An 11191-nucleotide genomic window follows, 5' to 3' on the forward strand; every position below is an offset into this window, starting at 1 on the left:
CTGCCAGCGGCCTGTTCCGCGCAGGTGCTTGCACCTGGGGTGCCTCCCACCGACCATCCTGGAGGCAGACCCCCCGACACTCAAGGTTGCAAGCCAGTCAGCAAGGGAAGCGGTTCTGGTGGAAAAGAGGCATGCTCTGCTCCAGCCAGAGAAGAGGGGGTGGGACGCAGCCAAAGACCCTCGATGTCCATTCATTTAAACCAAAGCAGACACGGGGCCGATTAGCAAGACATGGCATGAAGGAACATGTGCCCGTCAGCTGTGAAGATGCCACGCGAGCCCGGCAGGGCGGAAGCGACAGCAGCGCCGGCGCAGCAAGCCTCCAGTGCTGGGCGGGCCGAGCATGGATGCGCTCGATGCGCACGGAACGGATGCGCTTCGGCCCGCGCAGACAAGTATCACGGATACGGCCTGCCCATTCTAAGAAACCCTTCAATAACACGAATGGCCCTGACAAAACTCCCAGCTCACTGGCTGCCTTTCATGGCCCCCACCCAAAAGCAGCAAACGCCCGAAACGAACTTGAAAGGGGGCGGCCTCGGTCCAGATCTCGTCCCACGCGCTTTCCAACAAAAACAGCCTGAGGAATGACGATCTGCCCTGCCCCGGCATGGAAACGACTGCGCTGCGGCGGAAGCAAAGTCGCTCCACAAGGCAGGGCGGCAGAGCGACTGTCGGGCCTCCGGGCCTCTGAGGCGGTCGGGGCCTCCTCTGGAGCAGGAGCGGCTTTGGCCACCCGAACGGACGGGCGATTTGTCCCTTCCACAGAAAGCCCCCCTGAACCCGGCGGATGTGAGCCGCTGCCGGGGCGGCCAAGCTCCCCACTCTCGGGAAAGGCGCTGGAGCGACGAGGGCGACTCCGCTCATGGGGATCCGCCCCGGCCTGCCCGCATGGACGGCTTCCCCAGCAGGAGGGACCGGGAGGGGGCAGCCCTGCCCCTGGCTCTCGGAGCCATTGGCCACGCCACCCTCGGGCCCACGCGGATGGCCAGCTGGGGGGCCAGGGCGGGGGGGCTGGCTTGCGCTTGCTGCAGGTGCGCCACCGCACGAGGGGGCCTGGCGGGGCCGCTGCTCCATCCCCCGGCCGGGGGCCGCAGGCTCCTCGCTAGCGCTGCGGCCGCTGGGAGAGCTCTCTGGGCAGCCTGGGCAGAGCGTCGCCCGCGCAGGGCCTGCCTCTCTGCTCCAGCTCGTCGGCGGAGGCTTTGAGCAGGTGCCCGGAGGAAGCCGGAGGATGGATGAGCGCAGGCGCTCAGAGGGGGTTGTTCCAGCTGGGAGGCCTGCTCACCCGCGCAAAGGCCTCCAGCCACCCTTCGGCGAGGACTGCTGCCCCCCAACACGCAGATTCGGGGCAATCGCAAGCCTGGCGCTGCCGACAGAGCCACACGGGTCCATCGGCGCCTGAGGCCGGGGTGCCCCCAGCCAGAAAGGGTATTTTGCATTCCCTGGTGCGGCTTGAGAGACCGGCTGGCTCTGCGGAGGCGACCGCACGTTCCCAGAGAGCAGCGATGCACCAGAAACATGTGTCCGTGCTCTGCCGGCATTTTCAAAATGGGCACTTGGGCCAGCCCCGGGGTGTGTGCCACCCGGACGACGACGCACGGTCGGCGTGCTCTCAGGCAAGGAGCTGCCCTCGGCCCATGGCCTGTTTGAGGAGGCGCCACCCACAGTGCCTGGGCTGACCCCCAGTCCTGCGCCACCGGCCCGTCTGGGGCAGAGCGAGCCGCAGGGAGCGAGCCTCTCGGCAGTGGCGAAAGCCTCCGGCCGCTCCCGCCCAGCTCCCCGGGGCCTGCACCCGAGACGGCCCCCTCCCAAGTGCCCAGGGACTCCTCTCCTTCTGGCTCCATCGATTGTCGATCGGAGCCGTCTGATCGCAGGGAGAGACAGCCAAGTGAACAGCGGCAGCCCCCTCAAAGTGCCCAAGCAGCCCCTGCAGGGGCTTTCCCCACGTGGCCCCTTCTTCAAAAAGGAAATGCTGCACTTTGTGCAGGTAAGAATTTGTGTGCGGGTGATTTTTAGAAACCATGCGCACATTTGCGTAAGGGCAGTGCGCACTCCTGCAAGTCTGAAACAGGCGCCTGGCGGAGGACACACCCGGGGGAGCGGAGGGCTTGCTTCGGCTCTCCAGGGAAGGGAAAGCCGCTCGTAAAAGGGGGAAGCCGCTCACCTGCAGCAGCATCCTATGCTGGGGGGGGGGGGGCTGGCTCCACCCTTCCCAGTGTCCTGCATCTTTCCGCATCTTTCCCACGTCCGGAGGTGCTCAGTGGGCGAGAAACGGCACGACGGCCCCACTTGCAGGACCACAGTTTTAAGGGCCAGCTGTCAAAGCGCAGGTTCCTTATCAAGTGGGTTGTTTGAAAGAGCCGCCCAGGGTTTTCTCGCCGGGGCACAGGCTGGGATACACATCTCCCCTTCCCTGAAGCGGTCACAGGAAGCAAGCAGAAGCCGTGGGGCATCCAACGCGCACCGGCCAGCTCCCCCCTCCCCACCAGACTTGTGCCCCTGCTGCTGAGGGACTCCTTGCTGGAGGGGCCACACAAAAAATGAAGCGAGCCGCTTGCGCCGGAGAAGCAGCTCCAGCCCCTCCGAAACCTCGGAGGCTGAGCGTTCTGGCGGGGAGCAGACCGCCCCGGAGCAGAGCAGCACTGGAGAGGCCCGCTGGGCATCCCCCCGCACACCCACCCGCCACCATGCGCTGCGCCCGGCGGGGTGCCAGCCGCACGAGCCCCGGGCAGCTTCCCCGGGCAAGCGGTTCACCCAGCAACCGGCAGGTGGTAGTGGGAGCTGCCCTGCTCAAGGGGGCGCACCGTGCCATCTGAACCTCGGCAACCAAGCCCATCCCGGAACGCCCCAGGGGCCAGGGCGAGCCCCGCCAGCCCCCCCAACGTGCCCAAGCGGCAGCTGCCCACAGCAGGCACTGGCCCCCTTCTGCTGGGTGGGTGGGTGGGGGCCGCAGAAGCCAGCCATAGAGCCAGACCGCACGGTCCCCACAGACACGGCTTCCAGCAGCGCCTTCCAGGACGCCGGCAGCTGCGGGGGGGGGGGGGGCGGCCCGTAGCCAACATCTGACTCTCGCGCACGAGCGTCCGGAGTGCTTCGGTCCTTTCAGCCGCAGTGGCACAACGGCCCCGCAGGAAGGCGAGGGAGCCGACAGGACGGGTGATCCCCACTTCGGGATGAACAGCCCTTCCCACAGGGCCCCCTCCTTGGTCCCCATCAGGGTGGGCATTCGGTGCTTTGTGCCGAGCACCGAGGGGCTTGGGCAAGTGCTCCAGGCCCACCCACCACGCCCCCTCTTTCTGGGGAAGGGGTCTGAGCAGCTGCTGCCAAAACGGTGGACATGCACATGGCCGGCAAGTCGTGAGCGGAGCCGGCTGGAGCCGGGGCCAGGCCAGGCGGCCCAGGAGCCCCTTCTGACTCGCTCGGCTTCGGTGAACGTAAACATTGTGGGCCCGGGCGCCCCGATATCCAGGGCAGGCGTTACTGCACGACTCCATCGAGAGCTGTCCCGCAGTGTTCGGCTGGCGGGGGCCGCCTGCTCCTGAGGAAGACCCGCAAAGGCCGCCTCGCCACCGCCTGTCCTGCACCCGAGGGAGCCATCCCGCACCCAGACGTGGGCCCCGGCGTGTCCCCAGCAGCTGGCGCAGCTTCAGTGAAAGGCCCCGTCCAGCAGCAACGGACCTCGAGGCCTTTTGGAGACGGGCAGGCTTCCCCACAAACCTCCGGAAAATTTATTTATTTATTTAGAGGACTTCTATGCCGCCCCAGTTGCTGAAGCCTCGAATCCTTCCCATTTTTTCCTCACTGCACTGGGTACCGCAGCCCCTGCATGGGAAGCTGCCAAAAGAGAAGCCCTCCTCGCCTCTCCTCGGAGTCCCTTCCCCCGTTGCCAAATTGCTGGGATCACTGTAGGACGAGAGGGATCCCCAGAGGGTGCGGCGTGCAGGGCAGGGCAGGGCATGGCAGGGGCCGGAGGGGGGTCTCCGGAGGCTGGTCTCCCCAGGCAGCGGCTGGCGGGCCCCGGGGGGGGGGGGGGGGGGGGGGGGGGCCGGGTCCCCCCGGGCGGGGCTGGGGGGGCCCGGGGGGGGGGGGAGAGTGGCGTGGCCTGGAATGCGCCTGCCGGCCCTGCGCGAGTCAGTGGCGGAGCGGCCCGGCCCCGCAGCAGCAGCAGCAGCAGCAGCAGCCTCCTCCGACGGGGACCGGCCGGCGCCACGCTGATTGGGGCAAGCCGAGCGCGCAGGAGTCGCCAGATCACGCGCGGAGCGGCCGATTGAAGTGATAAGCGGGCGCTCGAGGAGCAGCGCTCCCCCCCCCACACTCACACTCAAAAAGCAACAACATTTTCCTTACTAGGGCATCGTGGCAGAACCACATGGACGGGCCCCGCAGTAGCCCCACGCCAGCCGAGCCGCGGCCTCCCCCAGGGTGGGCCCTTCCGCTGGGCCAGCGGAAGCGACCAGCGGCAACCACGCCGTGGCTGCGCCCCAGGGCCCGCCGGCCCTGCATCCAAAAAGCCCCCACACCCTGGGGGCCAGCGCCAGCCCTCACAAGGTCTCCACGAGCCACGCTGCGGCCTGGCCTGGTGCTGGACACGTGCCTTCCCGAGCCACGGTGGCCCCGGCTACGGCAGTCCGGAGTCTCTGCGGAAAGCAGCGGCCTTGCGGCCGCCCCGCCCCAGGACTTGCAGGCCCTGCTCCGGCCCAGGGGCTTCTGGGGCCCACGGGAGCCCCCTTCTCTCTCTGCAGACGGGAAGAGTAGAGAAGACCCTGAGCACCCGCTCACAACGGCCGGGAGCTGTGCGGCATGGGGGCACTCCCTGCACACCGCCTGGGGAGAGGGAGGCACCCGAGCCGGATCGGGGCGAGGTAGCGCACCCGCCCCGCCTGGCCGCACCTGTGCCGCGGGCAGCAACGAGGTGGGCGCATGCCCTTTGCACCCGCAGAGCGGCTGGGCGCCCCTCTCGGAGGAGGGCCCCCTGCCTGGCCCAGCAGGCGCAGCGGAACGGGCTCACGCAGCGAGCAGGCCAGGTGGTGGGGAAGGAGCTCCCCTTCCCGGAGACGAGCCAGGCCCAGAGAGGGGGCCCCGGAAGGCTGCGGGGAAAAGCAGAGAAGGCGCCCCCCGCACCCCCAGGACCAGCACGGCACCCCCAGTTCCAGGAAAAGCCGCGCGTGCGCCGCCGCTAAGCGCTCTGTGTGCCGCGATGAAGAGCGAGAAACGGAGACCGTCTCTTCCCGCCCGCGAGCGCGTCTTTCTCCTCCCCGCAGGCTGGCTGCTGAGTCTGGACGCATCTCGGAGGACGGGGGTTAGGGCCCGTCCCGCACTTCGCTCAGCCGGCTTCCGAGAGCAGCAGCGAGGCGACCCACTGCGACCCCACCCGCTGCCCTGGAATGGGTGCGCCCCGTCCCCCAAAGGTGCACACCGGCTGCGCCCCGTGCGACCCTTCCGTGCCCCGGCGGCCAGGCGCCGGCTCACCCTTGCCCCCAAGTGCCGGCGAGTGGAGCACAAGGGCTTGGGTGCTCCCCGCCCGCTCCGGGGCACGGCCATGCCCCCTCCTCACCTTCCTGGGGCTCCGGCCAGTGGCTGCCCCCCCACACTGGCCGGCAGCTGCCCCAGGAAGCCGCACAGGCGCTCTCTCGGCTGGGCAAACACACGCCCGCACTGGTCTTCCCAGCAGAAGGCGTGAGAGCAGTGTGAGAGCAGCAGGGCAGAGCCCGCCCCCCTCCCAGCCAGCCCTCCATCTGCACGGCGGCAAGCCAGCTGCCTGCGGATCCCTCCAGCGACGGGTGCTGGCTGCCCCCCGCACCGGCCACCCGCCCCCCCGCAAATGGCTCCGGGGAGACGGCAGCGCAGGCGGCAGCGGGAGAGGCAGGAGCCTCAAGCGACAAGCCAGGCAGAGGGGCCGAGGCTGAGCTCCAGAAGTACCCGGGCTTGCACAAAAGCCCCGGGGCTGGTGGCCGACTCCCCACACCAAGCAGCTTATCACGAAGCCGGCACCCTTCACGAGGACCAGAGAGCCCGCTGGAGCCGGATGCAGGGCGAGCCCTGAAATTGCTGGCCCAGCCAGCTCCCTCCCTCTGCTGGACCCTCCTCGCCAAGGCCGCCTCGCCCGCCTCCCGGGTCTCTGAGGGCACCGGCAGCCACGCGGGCCATGGCGCCGCTGTGGGCACAGGACAGGGGGGATTCGGTATGGAGAGTGTGGGGGGGTCCTCCCTCTCCCGTAACCCGGGGTCAGCTCACGAAGCGGGTGGGTGTGGGGTTCAGGACACATAAAAGCAAGTCCTGTGGGGTGTGCTGGTGGCCACCAGTCGGGATGGCTCCAAGGGGAACCGGGCAGATCCGTGCGGGAGGAGCCCTCCTGGGCTACGGGCCTTGCTGGCCCTGTGCTTCCTCCTGCACCAGAAGCTGCGGAGGGGCTCGGGCAGCGGGTCTGCCACACTCTTCCTCTGCTTGTGCGTCCAGCGTCTGCGCTCAAAACCTCACACGCACAAGCCACGTTCAGTTTCGCCTATTTTGCTTCTCATACCTTCCCTGTAAGTCAAGAAGAGGTGTCCAATTTGTACATACGAATCTCTAAGGAAAAAGATTCCGCATCCTTTTATCTTAACTTGAAAGTTTCCAGACCGTTTCTGCAACTGATTAATTTGCCATATAAGAAGACTTTGCAGACGTTTGACCTGAGCTGCCCCGGTTGCAACGTTCCTTGTCACACCGTCAACACCACAATTTCTGCCTCTTTCCTTCCAACATAAAAACATAGAACATTTTCATAAATTTTAACAAGCGCCAGTATGCTATGTCTCCATGTCTAATGTCACCCAAAGAAATTTCATTCTTTGCCCTTCGAGGGCCAGGACGACTTCTTTTATATTGTTATTTATTTTATATTGTGGATTTTATATTGTTATTTCTGTATTTTATTGTATTTTATTTTGTGTTGTGAGCCGCCCCGAGGCTTCGGCAAGTTTTAATAAATAAATAAAATAAATAAATAAATGATGACGGGTTGCCTTCAAAGCGGCGTGATATTAGAAACACAGAAACAGAGCAAGTCAGAAGGGGCCTCCCAGGCCATCTAGTCTGACCTCTGGCACCAGCCGGCTCCGCTTACGACATGCCCACCATGTGGACGTCCAGCCTGTCCTTGAACACCCGCACCGATGGGGCCTCAACCACCCCCCGTGGAAGCCCATTCCACACCCTCAGGGTCCTGACTGTCAGGAAGTGCTTCCTGGCATCCAAACAAAACCTTGGTTCCCTGAGCTTGGCTCCAATGGAGCGTGTCCTGCCTTCCTCTGCAGGGGAGAACAGGTCTCTCCCCACCTCCATGTGACACCCCCTCACATACCTGTATGTCGCCAACAGATCCCCTCTGAGTCTCCTCTTCTCCAGGCTGAAGAGACCCAGTTCCCCCAGTCTCGCCTCATACCCCGTCCCCTGCAAACCGGCCACCAACCTTGTGGCCCTTCACTGCACTAATTCCAACCTGGCTATATCCTTCCTGTAATGAGGGGCCCAAAACTGAGCACAGTACTCCAACTGCGGGTGCACCAGAGTCGTGTAGAGTGGCAGTAATACCTCTCTCGATCTGGAAGCCACACTTCTGGCTATGCAACCAAGGGTGGCATTCGCCCTCTTGACCACCGCATCACACGGCTGGCTCACATTTAGCCTGCAGTCAACCAGCACCCCGAGGTCCCTTTCACAAGTGCTGCTCTCCAGCCTCTTGTCCCCCATCCTGTACTTATGACAGCTATTCCTATGCCCCAAGTGCAGGACCTTGCACTTACCCACACTGAACGCCATCCTGCTGTCTCCTGCCCACTTCCATAGTCTGTCCAGATCCTCTTGGATCTGGAGTACCTGCTCCTCAGTTGTGGCCACTGCTCCGGTTCTAGTGTCGTCTGCGAATTTGATCAGCAGACTGTTCACCCTTTCTTCCATGTCGTTAATGAAAAGATTAAACAGGATCGGCCCCAGGACAGAGCCCTGGGGGACCCTGCTTGTCACTGGCCGCCATCCCGATGATTCCCCACTAACTGTTAATGCGTGAAGGCCCTCCCGGCGATGCCCCCAAAAGGTACTCACACAACATGACCCACCAACAGCAAGCCGGCACGCATCGTCTCGCAGGCCAGCAAAACGCCGCAGGCCATTTCCCTTCCATCTCAACAAACAGAAGGCATTTCTGTGCCATTTTGCCAAGCCAGAAAACCTGACCTGCCTCTCGCCCAAGAAACAGCATCTTCCCCTCCTGCCGCACAAAGCTAACCTGACAAAGCTGTTCAAACAAGTAGCGCCTTTATTTACTGTCCCAGTATTAAATGCTTCAGTTCTTCTGCTTGCTGGGTTTCCACCTATGGCTTATACAAAGCATGCCTGAGAAGAACCAAATCCACCCAGAGATAGGAGGAGCAGTTAACCACGCATTTGCATTAATTACAAAGCCTCGTTAAGAACAGCAGCCTTCCTGTTGACACATGCCTTCCCAGCCAGCCCAAAGGAGCAGCTTTGGTTGGCGAAGTAGAGCATACAAAGGGGGAGAAATTCAGCTCAGCCACAGGGAGGTCATCTGGGGACTCCACCTAAATATCCCTGTTTGGGGAAGATGGGCCAGCATTCTGCAAGCTCAGTCTTTCACAGCACAAAAACAAGCTCCTCTAGCATCTTGCTTTATTCCTGCACCAAAGCTGATTAATAAAAACAGCTAAGTTGGGTTTTCAGCATAAACAAACAGAGGCTACAGTCTCAACGCCGCTTTTGTGTGTGCGCATGTGTGGTGTGTACTTAAAAAAGCTCACCACAGGCTACTGGCTAGGTTCGAGGATGCCAAACACCTGCGATTGATCTGGGACAGGTGGCAGTCGCAGAGCAGGTGTAGCTGCTCGGAGACAGACCCCTCCGGACATCCGTATTCTGCTGCATTGCTCGATCTTTGCAAACACGCGGACGGATAGCACAGGGACGCGTCTTTCACATTTCTTCCTTCTACATTAGGGAGCTTCCCAGAAGATAATCCAGGCCATTATCTTGGCCTTGGCCTCAGCCTCCCAAGTGCATCGCTGAAACACAACACCCATAAAGCTTTCCCAAGTGCATAAATACAAGGCTGGGATACTTAAGTGCGCTTCTCAGTTTGATGCTTTTGCTGGAGAGGAAATACATCATCTAGATCACAGACTCGTAGAACAGTGGAGCTGGAAGGGAACCAGATGCTAAGGCGCACGCTTGATCCCACAGAAAGCACATGCCGTGTGGCACGGCGTGCAGAAGCACGGAGCAGTTTTCTCCTTCGCAGCTCAAGATCACGGGCTGATTTTGGTCTGTCCAAACATCTGGCCCAGCTGTGCTTCCAGAATTCACCTACAATACTGGAACCCCAGAGGAAAGAACGGCGGTGTCGCAAAGCATGCGGTGAGGAAAGAAACGAGTAACGGTTTTCAAAACGTATCAAGTCTTAAATATTCCATGTGCCAAATAAGGCCACTGTAGCCGTCACCATAATTATTTAAAACATAATGAGAAACAATTAATTAAATAAATATGTTACCCGGTGCATAGCAAAGAGGCCCGCCAACCACGCGAAGTGGAACAGGCGAAAGCAACAGGTCACCAGCCGGGGCTGAACTGCTGCAAACATGGAACTGGGACCCCCGCCAGAACAACGGGGGGAGCAGGCAGCACACGGCCAAATCGGCGCCTGGCAGGGAAGGACGCGGCCCTGCAAACAGCAGCAAAGCACAGGCAAGCTCACCAGCTGATCCCTGCACACACGTCGCCCATGAGTCAGAGCTGGCTGGAGCCGGGGGTCAGACTAGATGCCCCCGGAGACCCCTTCTGACTCACTCTTCTGTTTCTGTACACCGGCACGGCTGTGAACCATCCATCCATCGCAAAATCTGTTTCTCTGCACCTTCCGGCTGCCCCATCAGATGAATAAACGGCTAACTTCCAAGCGACTTTGCATATTTTATTTATTTATTTAAACTTTTATATGCCATCCTTTATGTATAACATCTCAGGATGGCTTATAGCATTAAAATCAGAATCCAATAAAACAATGAATACCACAATATAATAAACAATATGAACCAATAAAAATGAATAAAATAAAATCAAAAGCAACTGTTAAAACCATTGAAATACTAATTTTTTAAAATAGCGCTTGAATAAAAAGGTTTTGATCTACGCACTCAAAAATGAGAGGAAAAGGACAGCTGGGCATCTCTGCTGCTGCATGGTGTCCTTTCCCTGGGAGCCCCCCCCCCATGGGACCCCGTGCCGGCGGCTTCCTTCCTCTCCACGAGGCCTGCCGGGCCCCCCTGCGTCTGCCCTTCTGCAGCATGGCAGCCGCTTAAGGGTCTGCCCCGCCCCGGGCAGGCAGGCAGGCAGGCAGGCAGGCATCTAACCGGCTCTCAGACAGACACCTCAGCAGGAGGGTGATCGCCACATCCTTCAGCCGGTGGCAACAGGGCGCCACTTCCGCGCCACACAGCGTGTCGCTCGCCTGCGCCGCTCCTCGCTCGCCCTGGCCGCTCTGCCGCCTGGCCGGGCGAGGGGCGGCTCAGCCTGGCAGGGGACCCAAGGAACAGGTGGGGGAGCGCCGCCCGGCCCACCCGCTCACGCCCTCCTCCACCTCCTGCCAGCCCCCGGGCAGGGCTGCAGCAGGACCCGCGATGCACCTGCAATTCGGGGAACGCTCAGCGGGAGGAAGGGAAAGGGCACTTGCTCTTGGCTCGCCCAGCCCCCCTCTTGCCAAGGGCTTCCCCGGAGGGAGCCTGACCGATGCCCGGGCACCACGCGCACCAGGCAGGCGGGCGGGCAGGCAGGCAGGGAGCCGACTGGAAGCCACGAGCGGCGATTACACTCAAGGAGACTCTGCAGAGAAACTGACGGAGCACTTAAGCAGCGATACACCAAACTTTAGGCCCCCACATCCACTTTTGCACCTGCCACAAGTCCACCAGAGCTGACCTACTTGCGCTTACAATTACCACGCTCAACCCAATCCAAAGTCAGCAATTAACTTTCTCCGGGACTCAGCAAATAACCCCGCGATCCGTCTTGACGCCGGCCAAACCCCGTCCCGAAACGAAGCGCCATGCAGCCTCAGAAGCCCGAATCGCGGGTCTCCAGCAGAACCGGCGCCGCCGGAAGGGGGGCGCTGCGCAGCCGCTTCCCCCGGGGGGGGGGCAGG

Source organism: Varanus komodoensis, unplaced genomic scaffold (genome assembly GCF_004798865.1).
Source record: "Varanus komodoensis strain SLA01 unplaced genomic scaffold, ASM479886v1 scaffold91, whole genome shotgun sequence".
NCBI classification, from domain to species: domain Eukaryota; kingdom Metazoa; phylum Chordata; class Lepidosauria; order Squamata; family Varanidae; genus Varanus; species Varanus komodoensis.